Raw genomic sequence first — 17,332 nt, forward strand, 5'->3', positions numbered from 1 at the left:
ATGATTGGTTCTGTTTCAGGCTTAATACTTCCATCAACAGCTTTGGCACACACTCAATCAAAATCCAGCTACTCTTTTGTGGAAATCAGCAACAAGCTGATTCTAAACCAAGGAAAAATTATTTAAAACTCCAAAGTGGCAATCCTCAAGGAACAGAGGAAGGACTTTTGCAGACTTCTTGTGAAACTACCATAACCCAACAGAAAAGAACAGAGCAACAGACCCAGAAAAGAACAGATCTATAAAGCCTACCACATACCTATAGTCATTTCACGTCTCACAGCAGTACCAATGAAGTTGAAGGGAGCAAACAAAGACTTCTTAATAAATAGTGCCAGTGTGTCTAGATAGCAGAGGAAATTCCCAACCACACTATAAACAGCACGTAAGTTCCAGTGGATCCCCAGTTAGTTTCTTTTCTCTTTGCTGTGACCAGATACCTGACAGGGACAACTCAAGAGGAAGGATTTCCTTTGGCTCAAGCTTTCAGAGGTTTGGACCGCAATCACTTGGCCCCCCAAGTGGTTGAAAGCCATGGTGGCAGGGTGTGTGGCAGAAGCTGCTCTTCATGCTTAACAGGCAGAGAACAGGTAGGGGCCATGGCAAGAAGCAGCCCCAAGGACAAAGTCATGATCATGCACTTCTTCCAAATACGCCTACCTGTACCTTTCACCACCTTCCTACAGTTTATGATCCCATCAAGGGATAAACTCATTCATCAGACTGAGCCCTCATGGTCTGTCTCCAGAACACAGACACACAGACATGTGCTTCACAAATCCCTCAGTGTTTCTTCATTCAACCAAACTGACCATCAAGATGAACCATCCCACTGTGCTATGTGGTGCTGCATCCAAAACAAACAAACAAAAGGCTCGTCTGTGATCTGTGTAGCATGAAGGCTGAAGAAGGAAAACAGTCTTACCTGTTTTGAAATGTCCAGAATCAGTGTTAATGCACAAAACAAAGGCAGACACGCCAAGAATTTCCTCAAGCAAGGGGCACTTCTATAGAGAGGTGGCTGAGATGGGTGCTGAGAGCAAGGAGCTGCTTGGGCTTATGAATGAGCTGGAATAAGGGATTAGCCAATGCTTCATGATGGACAAGGTCATCTGGGCAAGGGGAAAGTCCTTGGCATTTCCAGGCATAACCACTGCTTTCACTTTTCCATAGTGTAAATGGATAAAGTCACTTCCCTAGCCCTAGCCTCCTTCTGTGAATCCACTTATCATAATTACCAATCTTCTAGCGTCTCAAACAGATATTCACAAGTTCATCATGACCAAGCACCTTTCCCAAATATCACAGCATTCCCAAGTGTCTCTGCTCCCAGAAGAGAGGAGCAAAGATGGAAAAAATCACAGCTGCAAGGTGGCCTACATTTGGGAGGGCTAGAACCCAGTCCAGGTGTTTCTGGGAATGCTCCTGGGGACACACAGCTCAACGCAGATGTGAAGAGGGAGGGCTTCCCACACAGGGGGAGGGCGTAGGAGCCTCTTCAGTCATTTGTCTGTGCTTCTTCGAGAATATGACTTTTCCCTTTCTCTTGTAGACGTCTTTGAGAAGTGCTGTCAAGCCAAACACATGACATTTTTCCATAAACTGGAAGTTTCTTTGGAAGCTGCCTGTAGTGAAAGTGACTAGACTAAAGAACATATCAAGTAGAATGTTCTTTCTATGAAATTTTGCACTGGTCACCTCAATGACACTTTGTTAAATGATGAAAAGAAAAATCTTGATTTGCCGTCCATTTTGATTTGTGGTAGCCTCCATACCTACAATGTGGACTCAAAAATAGTACACAGAAACAAATAACATTGAAATGAACATGACCGCAGTTTACACTGTATAAGAGAGGAACATCTTTTTATAAAAAACAACATGAAACCGAGAATGAGTGTTCTTTCATTGCTGCACCTGCGGAGGGCCCTTGGCCTGCAGGATGTGGCGTTAAATGCTGAGTACATTCTATCACACACACCTCTGTGAATACAAGTACTGCAACTCCACTTACAGAAGCCTGTCGAGGGGCGGTCTCTAGAAATGTTAGATGGGAGGCAGACCTGTGCCTGTGTTTACTGAGCACTGCTCTCAAGGCTTTCTGCATGCACAGTAAAATCCTTACAGCAATGACATATTTGCAGAGACACTGCTGTCACCTCTACTCTGTTTTATTTTGAGACACGATCTTGCTATACATCCCAGAGTGGCCTCAAATTTGCAGCCTCAACATGAAAGTTCTAGTATCACAGGCATGAGCTACCACACTGGCTCTTATCTCTATTTGGGGGAGACAGGGGTGGGGAATGAGACACAAAAGTAAACATCTATCCAAAGACGTATATACATCTGTGCCTGCGGAGCCTGTCAGAGCCATACGCAACCGGGCTATGGAAGCAGGCAGAGCACCCCTTCCCAGTGTCTGTGTACCATTTGGAATAAAATTCTTCCCTGTTTCTGGGCAGCTCTTAGACATATGCCATTGCCAGCCAGAAGGGCCGATGGTCAATCTGCAAAGCAAGGGTGTCTAATCAACTTTCTGGTGAAAAGGGCATTCCCCTGCTGGCTGTGGCTCAGCTGCCCCAGCGCTCAGCTAGTCGAGTGATGCTGTAGGAGGCCTACTGGTCAGCTGTTCATTCAAGCGATGCTGTAAGAGGCATGTGGGAAAGGACCCCCAAATATAAAACCCATTTCCTTCGGTTAAGCTGAACGCAACTTGGAATAAATGTTCATACTCAATGCTAGCAAACTAGCAAAACCAGAGTCCTCGAGTGTCGTACCAAGGTGGGAAAGCATAAGCAATACCCCACTAATGTCTGAAAACTCTGTGTGCTCTCTAGGCGCTAAATACAAAGACTGTTTATTATAATACATGGTTCAAAAGTCAAAAAGGAACGTGAGTGGGTGGTTGCATCAAATGTGACGTCAAATATCAAAGCAACCTAAATATTTATGCACAGAAATAAGCAAATTATAATATGGAATTCTAAGTCACCCTATGAAGTTGCTAGCCTATTACTGGCACTACATGGCTGGAAAAATGTTTATGACACTAAAGGCATAATTTCATTACACACATCCCTGCTAGTGGTCAGGGGTGACGGGGAATACTAGAAAGTGACAGCTATGCATCAAGATGCCAGGATTCCAAAGTCCACCTTTGCTTTACGGCTCCGCATCATAACGCTTAGAAAACAGAGCAGAACCATGGCGGTCTCCCACAGGACTGGCACCTGCCCTCCTAATCTGCCCCTCCACAAAACTGTCGTGTATATGAAATAACATATGTAAAATGCTGAGAACTTACAATGCTGTAGTTGCTGGCCACATGTGGCTACTCAAACTGAGACATGCTAGCAGGAGAAAAGTTCTCATCAGAATCCCGAATCTCACATGGAAAGAAGGATCTAAAATGCCCAGTTAATAATATTTATGTTGATCACATGATTAAATAATATTCTGAACATATTTGAGTAAAACATGGTCTGCATTAATTTTACCTGCCATGTTTTACTTTTCGTAAGGGTATTCCAAATTGGAAGCATACACACAGCCAACATCTGTGGTCTGCTGTTGCCATCAGATAGCACAGGTTGGGACGGAGTGACGGCTTCAGTGTTAGCTCCCTCTCTGTTTCTCCCTCCTGTTTTCCAGCCACATGAACAGCTCCGCATTTTCTGCATACATGAAGTTCTTAGCCACCACTGCAGTGCCAGGTGAGTTCTACTTAGGGTTTCCACTGCTGCGACCAAACACTATGACCAAAAAGCAAGTTGGGGAGGAAAGGGTTTATCTGGCTTACACTTCCAGATCAGAGCCCATCATTGGAGGAAATCAGGACAGGAACTCAAGCAGGGCAGGATCCTGGAGGCAGGAGCTGATGCAGAGACCATGGATGGGTGCTGCTTACTGGCTTGCTCCCCTGGCTTGCTCAGTCTGCTTTCTTATAGAACCCAGAACCAACAGCCCAAAGGAGGCACCACCCACAATAGACTGCCCCCACCAACATCCACATGTGTGCCCTGTTGATCACTAATTGAGAAAATGCCTTACAGCAGCATCTCATGGACACATTTCTTCAACTGAGGTTCCTTCTTCTCTGATGACTCTAGCTTGAGTCAAGTTGACGCACAAAGCCAGCCAGGAGACCAGGTTACCACCAAGAGACACATGATGGGGAACAGAAAGAAAATTAAACCAACTGAGAAGACAGCATTCCAAACCTCTACCACTGTTACTGACTTTCAACCTAATTCTTCATTTTTGAGGCACAGCCCTGTCTCTCATTAACAAAACAAAGGGTCATGAGACCCTATTCCTTGAACAGAGGACTGTATACATGGTGCTTGGTAAACTGCAAAGGTCACACTACTTTCTAAGTTTTGCGTCTAGAAACAAATTCCCCCAGGAATACATCTCCTCCTTCCTGCCTGCCCTCTCCATAATACATACGGCCAGTGCTGCAAGAAAAAGCCCCTCAAACCCCCACACAGTTCCCAAGGAGGCAGGCCTGAAGGAGCTCCAAGAGAAATGGCCTCACAACAAAATGGCAGTGTTGGTAGGCAGTGCTCGTGATGGAGTGCTCAACCCAGAGGGTTGAGGAGTGTGGGGAAACTACCAAGGGAGGACACTAGGCCACACACTTGGACAAACAAGGGGATGCAAAGGTCTGAGCAAGCCCAGAATCCACGGCATTCGCCCAGTGTGTGGGATACAGCGGCCGCGGCGCTCAGATGAGCTGACGGCAGGTACTTTCCGCCCATGGGAAGCTGTGGCTCCTTACCTGTGCTACCCCAGGCTCTTCCAGCTCACCCCACTCCCCACTCGGGGATGCATGTGGTGAGCTCTTAGGAGCTGGCATACCACCTGTGACATCTGAGCAAACCTCAGCTATTTTCACAGAGGAACTGGTGAGTGTGGGAGTGCCTGTCTCAAAACATCCTGTTTCTGCCAGGTGTGGGGCCACCAGCCATCCCATCACTCAAGCCACTTACTGCTGGGGCAACGGGTTTGTTTCACAGCCAGCTCGGGCTGCAAAGCAAAACCCCCGTTTCAAAATAAAAGAAAAAAAAAACAACTAAGAATAGGTAGAGAGGGGGAGGGGCAGTTACACTTGGCCTCTAAAATTAGAGTCAGTGGTGAGTGGTGAGGACAGCCACATGTGACCACATAGGAACGCACAGATGAGAAGGGACATGGAGACTGGCTCAGTTTGCAGGCATAACTATTAGTATGTCCTTATCATTATCGGATCATGACCACTATCGTAAGCAGTATTTACATAAAGGACTGCGCTGGGAACTTTACTAGAAACCTGAGGGCAAATTGTTCTACCTCTGAGGAAACTGAAGCTCACAGACAGTGAGTGTTTCCCCCAAAGGCCACACACGAGGGTGTGGCAGAAGAGTCACTTGTCATTCACAGTCCTAGCCCTCTCCTTCTTAGCATGGGAAGGGAGCCTTTAAGGCAGTTATTTCACTGGGCATGGCTTGCTTTCTAAAACAACAACACACGCGGGCATACTGTGTTGCTGCTGTTCTTCCAACCTGTAGAAGATCTTTCCTTCCATTCCACTGATCTGCTTGAGAAAACAGAAAATGACTTCATTTAGACTGAAAAATGTACGGGTAACAGCTGGGATTAAAAGTGGGGGGGACTAAAAAATTAATTTTTTTCTTTAAATCTCAGCCTCACTGGGTTATTATGGCCACTTAGTAACTGAGTCAGCTTGGCTGGTCACAAGAGAGACCCACAAAGGACATGTTCTGACCAAAGCCAGGTCAAGCAGTGACCACAGAAAACCCCCAAAGCGTTTGAGCTGCAGATTCCTTTGTGAACTGTTGCTTGGAGTCTTCCCCAAGGAAGATCAAAGGCCTGTGAAGGCAGCCTCTACCCCAGCTGAATCAGTGAGGCACCCATCTCAAGTCAGAGAACCAGCTCCCAGCCAGGTCCTGCTCTTGGAACTCAGGATGCTGTCTTCTCCAGGAGAGCACACACTGTGGTCCCAGGAAGACCCCCAAGAAGATGGGCTCAAGTCAGGGTGGAAACAGATTGTCATGGGAGCCATGACACTGGCTTCTGAGTGTCATATGGGTGGGGCCATATCCACTCCGCCTTTGTAGTCCCCTAAAGAGTGCCCCCCAATTGCTAACAGCTTACTCTTAACTCATAGTCACGTCCTATGTTTAGAACACTGAAAGATGCTTTCAGTTGAATAGTGAAACTGGTCTCAGGTGCCATGGCAATCTGAAAGATCCAGTTTGACTGATTTAGGGGGGGAGGGTGGGGTGGATAAGACCCACAACATCATACGTGCAAGTCTTCCACAATGCAGCCGCATTCTTAACATTCCCAGACTTCAATTATCTGGTTTGAACCACTGGATTCCAGTCCTCAGAAGGAATGTGGCCATATGGAAAGTGGGATGGAGGGGAAGGAGATAGGAAATGCTAGAATGGTACCCAGGAGCTCTCAAGACCACTGGCATCCTAGAGGACTGCAGCCCTGTCACCTCTGAGAAGGAACGGAGAGGAAGCCCACTCCAGCTGCTATTACAGGACCATGCTGTGGTTTCTACGTGAAGTGTCTCCATAGGCTTATGTGTTTGAACACTTGATCCCCAGATGGTGGTGCTGTTTGAGACCCTTAGAGGGTAGAGCTTTGCTGGAAGAAGTGTGGCAATGGGCATAGGTTTGGGGGTTTTATAGCCAGGTCCTACTGCTTACATCCTATTCTCTCCCTGCCTCCCTCCGTCCTTCCCTCCCTCCCTCCCTCTCTCCCTCCCTCCCTATCTTCCTCCCTCCCACCCTCCTTCCCTCCTGTCGTCTTTCCCTCCCTCTCTACTTCAGGATGCTAATGCAATGTGACATGATAAGCAGGCCACATGCACCTGCTGCTATGCCTTCCCATCATGATGGAGTACATCCCTGCTGGAACTTTAAGCATTTTTGGGGGGCCAGGGTATTTTATCATAGCAACATAAAAGTAACTAAGGAAGAAGGAAAGCAGAGGCAAGGGCACCCGCTTCTGTCTACAAGTTTGATAGTTCCAGATCCAGCACTGTCATTATGGGAACAAAGAAAGTGTGAGGACTAGAGACCATCACAATGTCTGGAGCGGCAGACACCCATGTTCAATATGGGGAGAAGCCATCACCTGAGGGATCCATGCTTCAAAAATTACAGATTATATTTACTTATGAGTCCAGAAAGGTGGAGGAAAAGAACCCCTGGTTGGAGAAACTGAAAGACTGTATCACTGTTCCCTGTATGAGGAGCCCCTGGCCTGTATGCCCACACATCCTGAATTCAGCCAGGTCACACACCTCTCCCACAGTCTCTGTGTCCATCTACTTAACGGGGCCTCCTGAGCCTTTTTTCAGGTTCAGGCACCTAGCTCACTTCTCAGCCAATACTGAGTCCCATGATGTGGCCTTTGCACACCTGGAACAATGCTCCCAAGTGAATCACCTACCAGCAAATCAATCACACTTCCTAAAACCCAGGTCTAGCTAAAGAACCCAAAATGTTAAGGAGGGAGCAGCTAGCAGGCACTGTGTGCTTCCCCCTGTTATAAATGGAAAGCTTCAACGCAAGGTCTTGACTTCTTCCATAGCTTAGTTACTAACAATGACTAAGGGCAGAAACCTAGTGAGTTGACTCATGCCCATACTGTGAAATTGAGCAACTATTTGCAGGGTGGAGGCTGGCCTAAAGCAAGGTCAGTAGGTAGCAGTAGAGTCCTCACTGGATCAAATATCAAAGTTAGCTGCTTCAGAATAAAAGCAGAACCCATGTCATAGAGTCATCACTGGGGGCAATCCTTAGAGAATTAGTTCCCAGCACCATCTGACACCAAAACTTACACTCAGTCCCTTACAGACAACAGTGTACTTGCCTGTAACCATACACATCTGCCCTCATACTAGAAGTTATCTCTAGATGATTTATAATGCATAACATGATGTATATGCCATATAAACAGTCATTAGACTGCATATGATCAACACAAACACAGAAAATTTTTTTCTGAATATTCTCTGTCCAGAGTTGACTGAATCCAAGGTTAACAACCTTCCAGATGCAGGGGAACAACGATATGATTCATTCAAGTTTTCTTCTAAAGAGGAAGTCAGGAAAGGGTTATCACATGGGGAAGGGTTGCAATGGTTTGAAAGAGAAGACACCTCTGTCAAACCTCACCTCAACCCCAGCAATGCTCAACAGGGAACTCTCCCCAGCACGTAGCTGTCAGTCAAACATCAGCACCACAGCCTGGTGAACAGTGTGTCAGTGCTATGCTGCTAAGTGGTCTGTCTCTTTCTAATTGTTTAAAAAGAACCTGCAAAATAGGAACAAAGCCTGTAAGTTTTATAAATAGAAGCTAGACTCACTATTCTCTCAAGACCATGCAACTAACTCAGAGCTGAGACTCAAAGCCGTGCCTACAACACTGAAGGAAGGCCATTCCTACACAGGTTTCCTGTAATAAGGTGAAGGTTGGGCCTGGAACTGGCTAAAGCAGTGCTGACAAGACAACCAGAAGGTGCTGAGCATCCCTGAGGTCTCCTGGGAGAAAACACTCAAGTGCAAATGCCCAGTAGTTAGTAGTAGTGTTTTCAAATACTATTGCCTTGTGAGCACTTAACTATACTCAAATTAGCCAATTCTCTATGCTGAACTCATAGTATGCTAGGTTATGTTGGAAGCATGTCAAATGCACGTTTGATCACTAGTTCTATACCCAAAGCTCACACCTACTGCACTATGTCACCACCACCCCCTGTCTGCCAGCAGCAACTGAGACCATGGACTCTCTGAGTTGGGACACTATTATCACTGTGGTTAGGAAAGACTGTAGAAGAAGATCTGGGTACCCTTCAACCAGAAAACATAGTCCCACTCCATTGCAAACAGAAAAAAGAAAAAGGGCAGCCTTCTCCAACTTGATGCCTGTAATAATGAGTCTCTAAACCACAGATAGCTGTGTCCATTTTACTGGCACTAGTCTGAACTCCTCCCTGCAGCCTTCAGCTCCCACTGGTGGTTCTAACTCTACTCTCTAGATGGAAAAACAAATGCTCGTAAAGACAATGCCATCTCCCCAGAGCCTTTCCCTTTTCAAGTTCTCAGTCTCTGAACTGTTCCTTAGATAACGTGGTTTCTGAGTTCCTTGAGCTCCTCTGGCGCAGTACCATTGTCTACACCTGTCTTAACGGGTCCACACACGGTTTCCAGGTGTGACGGAAAGGATGGTTGGTACAGCACCTTTACTGCCAACTGTTAAGTTTCTGGGTGGTTTTTATTGGGTTTATCTGAATGGCTCTCAGTTCAGGATCTCAAACTCACTGACTTTTCTTCCAAGTCCTGCTCTTCAGGCCCAACGCCCACCCCGCCCCCACCTCCGTTGTCTTTCTTAGACATTGGTAGCTGGAGCCTGTGGTAGTTTGAATGAGAAATGCCACCCCCGCACCCCAATCTCAGGCATTGAGTCACCGGGTGTTGCTTATATTTGGAGAGGCTTAGGTAGTGACCTTGTTGGAGGAAGTATGTCCCTGGAGGTGGTTTTCAGAGTTTAAGGAAGCCATGTCATTTCCAATGTGCTCATTCGGCATCAAGCTGGCCATTCAGCTTCCATTACTGCTGCCTTGCCTGCCACTTGTTGCCAAGTCAAACTCGTACACCCTTCCTTCTGTAAGTTCCCTTGTTTTACCACAACAACAGAAGAGTAACTGGACAGAGCCTACAGGCAGATCCTCACATCCACCTCAGGGGATCTTTCTTCACATAGCTCTTCCAGCCTAAGTGTACAGAGAACAAGGCCTGAAATACACAGAATTTGCTAAGGCCTCCCAGCTTTCCATCACCGGGAACACATTCAAGAAACCCCCTATACATTCATCTAAGTCACCAGTTAAATGAGGGGAAATGCAGTCTGTGCATGTGTGCTCTCCAAGGTCACTGACACTCACTATATATATCAACAAATAAAATCATCTCCTGGTCCAGTTTCCATCTGGTCTGTAAAACCGTGCCACGAGTGACTACACAGAGATGATTGTGTCTAACAGGAGAACTTTAAGCACAAAGTATGACATCACACACCTGTAACTGTAGCAGGAGGCTGAGGTAGGAAGATCTTGGTTCCAGCCCGGATTGGGCCACATAAAGAACTCAAGATTAGCTCAGTGGTAGCATGCTTGCCTAGCATGTCAACCTACAATCCCTAACACTGAACAACAACAACAAAAAAAGTCAACACCATCAAACACAACGTTTCCTTAGGTTTCTGTATTGTAAAAAGTGGTTTGGAGAGAGCCGGGTGGTTGTGGAGCACACCTTTAATCCCAGTACTCCAAGGGCAGAGACAGGAGAATCTCTGAGTTTGAGACCAGCCTGGTCTACAGAGTGAGTTCCAGGACAGCCAGGAGAATACTCAGAGAAACCCTGTCTCAAGGGGAAAAAAGTGGAAAAGTGGCTTGGGTTAGCTGGCGTTATCCGTGGAGAATAGGTTAGGGCTTCATGCAACTTTCTCTGTGCTGTTATCTGTGGAGAATAGGGCAGGGCTTCATGCAACTTTCTCTGTGCTGACACACAAAGAAGAGCTAAAACAGGTTGGGGGGTTGGTTATTGGTTTTGCTTTTTGTTTGCTTTTGCCTGCTTGCTTTTTGAAACAAGATCTCTCTACATAGCCCAGGCTGCCCTGGAACTCACTATGTAGATGAGGATGGCCTCAAACTTATAGAGATCCGCCTGCCTCTGCCTGCAGAGTGCTGGGATTAAAGGTTTGTGCCACCACCCTGGCCCTATGAAAAGATATTTTAACAAGAGAAAAGCTGCCTCTCTTCCTAACATTAGCCTCTGTTTCATGCCCAGCTATGAGGAGAGTCAGTGGGTGTATATTTAATAACAATAACTCCCTTAAACCTCAAAGTTATCAGTACTGAATACTACCATATATTAGGCATTAAACACAAGTCATCTTAACTATTTGATTGATAATGTTGGTTTATAATTTTTTATTTTGCAAATGTATTTTCCTCTCCCCTCATTCTTCCATTCTCCGTAAGACACTGAGTACTTCTAATATACTCCAGCAAAAATAAATAAATAAATAAATAATACAAGCCCAGAGGTTTTCTCCAGGGCCTGATAATCCCTTCTATTAATAAATATATCTCAAGATTCTCCTAAGAATCTGTTAAGGAATCAGCTGACTTGGATTCGTTCTTCAATTTTCTCTCTCCATGATATGTCCGGCGCCCTCCTTACTGTTAGTCATGTGACTTGAGTAGACTGCTTCACACACTGACACACTATCCTTTACCTGAAAAGATGGCAGTAAGCTGTGCATATGCCCAGCCCAGGTCTGGAGACACAAGATGCATAGCCATTCTGTGGTTTGGTTTTGATTTTTCCTTTACTTCACACTTTCTGTGCAGTCTGATAATGTGTCTCTTCTCAAAGATGATGGGATTCAAACATGAGTTGAACAGTTCTGCTTTCTCCCCGAACGCCTGCCAAAACTGTATCATTTGATGCATTGGGGAACTAGATCTGCTGTCTCAGTATACTATTTAACAAGGCAGGGGGTGAGAGTCTGATGTGCTTTGCAAGATGCAGCTTCCTTTTCATTTGTTTTCCATCCTTTCCTCCCACTATTCTTTCCATCAAACCACAAACAAATTACCTGCGATCATTTAAATCCACCTTTCAGAGAGGTGGCTCCGTTTGCTCCAAGATGTAGCTGGTTTGGTGCCAGCCTCCAACCCGAGTCCCGAGGTCATCCTGCCATATTTGGGAAATCCTCGTTTCCTGGGTTTCTCTAGACTGACTGTCACATTCTCTCACATGCATGAAGGGATAAAACATTATTCCAGTCATACAAATGAGCTGCCTGGAGGTTTATCTGTCAAAATCATAACCACTGTGCAGTAGAAAAAGGAAGCAGATAAGACCACATACAAATGTTCAAGGCACCAGGGCCGGGGGGCGTGTTGCTAAGAGGCAAGAGAGCACCTAGAGCCAGCCCTCCCTTGGACATGTTTTGCTGGTGGTGATAGTGGCCTGCTTCTAAGTTCTACAGTGTTTAATAATGAACTCCCTTTTCTTGTGGACTTACTGTGTGACAAGCACGGCGATGTGGCCTTGAACTGAGTAGCAACCATTCAACATGGAGCAAATTCCTGGGCATAATTAGAAGATGTTTCAGAAGTCAGTCGGCATGTTACTTGTTTACTGAATGCTCCTCCCTCAGTGACTTCCTCCCAGCTAAAGAAAAGGATGCCTTTTCAGTGACAGGGTGTTCTAAATTGTTTACACTTCCTCATTTCCCACAAAACAATTGAAATTAACTCACATCATTCCACTGAAATTGCTTTTCTAATAGCAAAATCTAGAGACCACCCCGCTCCAAGTCTTGCTTTAGTCAGGCCTTGGGCTCTCTTCATATTTCCTCCAATTTTTTTTTTTGCATTCTCCACAATTTGCTTCTCCTGGCCCACCACTGCATTCCTGCTGACCAGCTCCCTGACCGCCACTGCATTCATGCTGACCAGCTTCCTGCCCGCCACTGCATTCCTGCTGACCAGCTCCCTGACCGCCACTGCATTCATGCTGACCAGCTCCCTGCCCGCCACTGCATTCCCGCTGACCAGCTTCCTGCCCGCCACTGCATTTCCGCTGACCAGCTCCCTGCCTGACACTGCATTCCCGCTGACCAGCTTCCTGACCGCCACTGCATTCCCGCTGACCAGCTCCCCGCCCGCCACTGCATTCCTGCTGACCAGCAACTTATCTACCAGAAAAATGGTTCTGCCACTCTACCTCTTGCATGAAGATTCCTAAAACCCTGTGGTCAGACCCCTGGCATTGCCCACAGAGCCCTCTAAAAATGTCCAAACTGGAAACCCACACAGAAATACCAGGTTCAACATTTACTCATTTTAAACACCTACATGTATACACACATGCCACATACCACACACACACACACACACACCACACACACACAGAGAAACATGTGCACATAACAGACACACACACACACACACTTTTTACACATTAACCACTTACTATATGCCAGGCACAATTCTTAGTGCTTAGAACAGAACTCAGAATAAGCAAGGTGACAGCCACCGCCCTGACAACACTCTAGTCCAGCAACAGGAGACACACACACACACACACACACACACAAAAACCACAATGCACAGTCAGAGAGGTACCTTGGTGGGAAAAGATGTCTGAGGCAGGGGAGTCCTAGAGCGCCTGAGGCAGAGCAACTGAAATAAAGAGGAAAGGTGTGTGTATAAAGCCCCGAGGGGTGTGTCTGGTAAGGGGGACAGAAGGTGACAGAGAACATGGGGGGGAGGAGTGGGGGGAGGGGTCAAGAGGTACCAGCTAAACGGTGTGGACACATGATGATCAGGCAGAAGAAGTTCAAGCATGAGCGAACCTCTTAACAATTGTTCTAGTGACCCTTGACATGCTCACTGCACAAGGTAACTTTGTCCATCCCATCCATCAGGCAGAGACTAGTCATCAAACCTATTACCAACAGGTTTCTGGCCTGGTTTCAAGGCTCTTAAGACATGCACCCCATGGGACCCTTCAGCTTACTTCCAAAATCCTATTCAACAGCCAGGGGAACTTTTTACTGATTTTCTTGCACATGTCAATGAGGCACTGGAGCGGAGAGTAGAACCAGGCCCCACTAGGGAAATGCTAATAAAAAAAATTGGTTTAGGAAGAATTTAATGTTCCAAAATGCAATGTGGTCACAGCAGTCCACCATAAGGACATTCAGTAGTGGGTATTGGCCACAAGAGATCTTGACCCCAGTAATGGTCTCATCGCTACCCTTACTACTTCCCTGGATGCCCTCCTCGGAGACAGGTAGCATGCCAACAACATACCCAAGGGCTCCCAGACCTTGCTGGGGATTTGGCAAATCAGGCCATCTGTTGCATAACTGCCCCCGGGAAAAACCTAGGACCAGATGCCCCAGATGCAATAAGGAATTTCACTGGGCAATGGGTTGCAGATCACAGCCTGCCAAAGTACCTGCTCCTTTAAACTCCAGGCAGGTCACTCCTCAAGCCCTCCAGTAAGAGGAGGTTCTAGTAATCCAAAACTCTACTGAACTATTGGGCACTGTCTATTTTTCCACGCTCCCCGATGCTGACCATCTATCTTGATAAGAGGTTTGGTGGGCACAGGTGCAGATGTCACCATGTTAACAGAAAGAGTCACTTTTCTTTCCCCATTGGAAATTTAGGCCTAGCCCTCCCATCAGTAGAGTAGGAGGCCACAGATTCAAAACTTACCACCTGTCCAGTCCATTGGAAAGACCTTGATAGCAACAAGGGAGCCATTCACCCTATCATTTATGCAGTACTGAGAAACCTCTGGGGTAGAGACATCCTGGAGAATGCGGGTGCTGATCATAGTTTTCTTTAATGACTTTCAGGTTCATGAAAAGACAGATTTGGCAAATCACAATCCTACTCATGTGTCACACCCCAATTCTAAGGGCCACTGTTTCTCAGAATTCCCCATGAGCGAGCCTCCTAGACCCACTCCATTGACATGGCTCTCAAATCAGGACGTCTGGGTAGAACAGTGGCCTATAATGGAACCCAAGCTGTTAACCCTAAAGGAATCAGTTGCAGAACAGCTAATGACAGAACACACAGAACCAACCACAAGTAAACATAGTACCCCCATAGTTGTTATTCCCAAGAAATCTGGACACTACCGCCTCCTGCAGGATCTTTGTACAGTTAGTGATCAAATGGAAAAAATGGGGTCCATGCAACCATGTCTCCCCCACCCTAGTGCTATTTCTCCATCTTATTATATTTTAGTTCTAGATATTAAAGATTGCTTTTTTCGAATTCCCCTGGCATCAATGGATGGAGACTGCTTTTCCTTTACAGTTTGGCGAACCTAATATGTATAAGCCAACCAAGAAATATCAATGGACTATTTTACTCCAGGGAATAAAGAATAAACAGCCCCAAAATCTGCCAGTTATGTTTCTCAGGCCTTAGTGAATATTCCCACAGACATCCTCTTAATCCATTTCATGGATGGTCTCTTTCTGACACATCTAGATGCAATCTATCTGCAAAGGACTACTGAAAAATTGTTAAAAGATCTCTCGTCATTACATCTGATGGTGGTATCAGATAAGGTTCAAATGGCTTTTCCATTGTTAAGTATGTCCGCCCCTTTCCTTTAAATTGGAAATGAAGGAACAGTCCTCATTCTCAAAATTACAACAATTATGTGACATGGTTTCTGCCCATCCCCAGTCAAGAAATGAGGAACTTCTTTTCATTGTTGGAGGGTCCCACCTGCCCATCCATCAAGGTTAGGCTAGAGATCTACTCACGAGGCTAGAGATCTACTACAAAAGGTTGTGGGCCATTCTAGATACTCTAGCCTACAACACCACCACCCTCAGAAGTTCTTGTTGTCAATGATCCTCTGGACACTCAAGGGCTTGGGGGAGCATTATAGCAATCTAGGCCCCTATTATGAATACATCAAGCACATTCTGATCTGTGCAAAGTCACCTCTAAGTTTGATCAATCCTTCCAACTTGGCCTTAAGGCGCAAATGCTGGCATGGAGAACATATGGATGAGAGCCAGGTAAGCTTGTCTTCCCCTTTTCTTTAAAGAATGCCCAGTCCCTCTGGGCAGACTATCTCATTCCAGGAAATGGTTGCAGGTTTCACAGGGACTATTGACAATCATTTGCCAAAAATCAAGAGCTTAGCATGGCTCACTATATTTCCAGTAAAGATACAGTCCCATATAGTCCCCTTCTCCATTCCCACCCCTCATGCCACCCTGGCCTTTTCGGGTTCCAATAAAAACAGATATGGTGTTCTTATCCAGCATCCTGGCTCCAAAGACATTACAGATGTTATCCCTAACCCTTGTTCCATTCACTTGGTGAGCTATTGGCCCTCCTCAAGGTTCTAGTGGAGTGCCAGACTGAGCCCATTAACATTTTTTTCTGACAGCCAGCACACTGTACAGGAAGTTCATTTGCTGGCCTTCTCTGCAGTCAAAGACTCACTGACCCCATTACTGGCACTATGCTGCTCATACAGGATGCCTCAAATCAGAGGACAGAGCCCTGGTACCTGTCACATATTAGATCTCCCTCCAAATTACCAAATTCATTAGAGGAAATGAAGCCAAGACACCATCATGTTAACAGCCAGTACGGATCTCCCGAAGCAAGCCAGGCCTCCTCACCAGCAGTTCCATCTGTCTCCACATAATTTGCAGAGACTTCCCCCAAAATTGCCAGTTTCCCAATGTAAACATTTGTCCTGGGCATGTGTCACTTGAGCCTCTCTTGCCCCCTCGGGGCCACCTTAATGCACAGGGGTTAATCACCAGGGCTTGTTGCCTAATGTCATCTGGCAGATGGCTGTTATGCACTATGCCCTCTTTGGCAATCTACGTTTCTCAGATCTGTAGAAATGGTAGGGTGAATGGCTCCCTTGTTGCTATCAAGGTCTTTCCAATGGACTGGACAGGTGGTAAGTTTTGAATCTGTGGCCTCCTACTCCACTGATGGGAGGGCCAGGTCTAAATTTCCAGTGGGGAAAGCAGAGTGCCTGCTTATGTGATAACAGATACCTGTTCCTCCTTTGTTTATGCACTCACCCTTTCTGGGGAGAAAGCTGCCAATGCTATCAACACCCTTAAGTTGGCCATGATCAAGGCCATGGTAGCTTTGGGGGTACCTTGGGCACTTAAGACTGAAAATGGCCCTGCCTATGCCTCTCAACAATTCAATGACTTCCTGGGGTCCTGGAAGATTTCCCATACCACTGGCATTCTCCACAATCCCCAGGGACAAGCCATTGTGGGGAGGACCAACGGGGCTCTTAAGAAGCTATTAGCCAGGACTATCTCACCAGAGGCTAGGAGAGATCTTCATCTGGCCTTAACTGAGGTCCTTTTCCATATGAACTTTCTCAGTTTTGATGACAAGGGGTTCAACCCAGCCTACAAGCACTGGCATCTCTGCCAAGGAACACACCCCTGCCTCTGATGAAATGGAGAGATCCTATCTCCCTCCAATGGCAGCCACCAGCCCCGATGATAACCCATGGGCGATGTTAGGCTTGTGTTTTTCCTTAGACTGCCACAATGCCAATATTTGATCCCAGTAAGAGATGTGAGCTCTGCCATGAATCACCCTGCTTCCACCAAGGAGGGAATAACACAGGATGGGTAACGTATATTCTGTCTTGCCCCAACCCCCAAACAAATTGATTCATTGTTAGAGGAAGAAATTGGCACT

General features: G+C 46.3%; 1 protein-coding gene across 4 annotated transcripts in view; it reads right to left on the reverse strand.

Moving 5' to 3' along the window:
• Positions 1-17,332, reverse strand: part of St6gal1 (ST6 beta-galactoside alpha-2,6-sialyltransferase 1) — a 140,192-nt gene that overhangs the window by 74,342 nt on the left and 48,518 nt on the right. Inside the window, exons 1-2 of one of the 4 annotated variants that reach the window (XM_021228098.2) lie at positions 3,803-3,817; positions 926-1,568 (exon numbers count right to left, since the gene is read on the reverse strand). The exons of 2 other annotated variants lie outside the window; for them this stretch is intronic. The gene's annotated coding sequence lies outside the window, so the exon portion shown is untranslated. Of the gene's footprint in view, positions 1-925; positions 1,569-3,802; positions 3,822-17,332 lie in introns of those variants that run through there. One more of the 4 variants, XM_040751035.1, reaches the window with a different exon arrangement.

Source organism: Mesocricetus auratus, unplaced genomic scaffold (genome assembly GCF_017639785.1).
Source record: "Mesocricetus auratus isolate SY011 unplaced genomic scaffold, BCM_Maur_2.0 Super-Scaffold_100008, whole genome shotgun sequence".
Taxonomy (NCBI): Eukaryota; Metazoa; Chordata; class Mammalia; order Rodentia; family Cricetidae; genus Mesocricetus; species Mesocricetus auratus.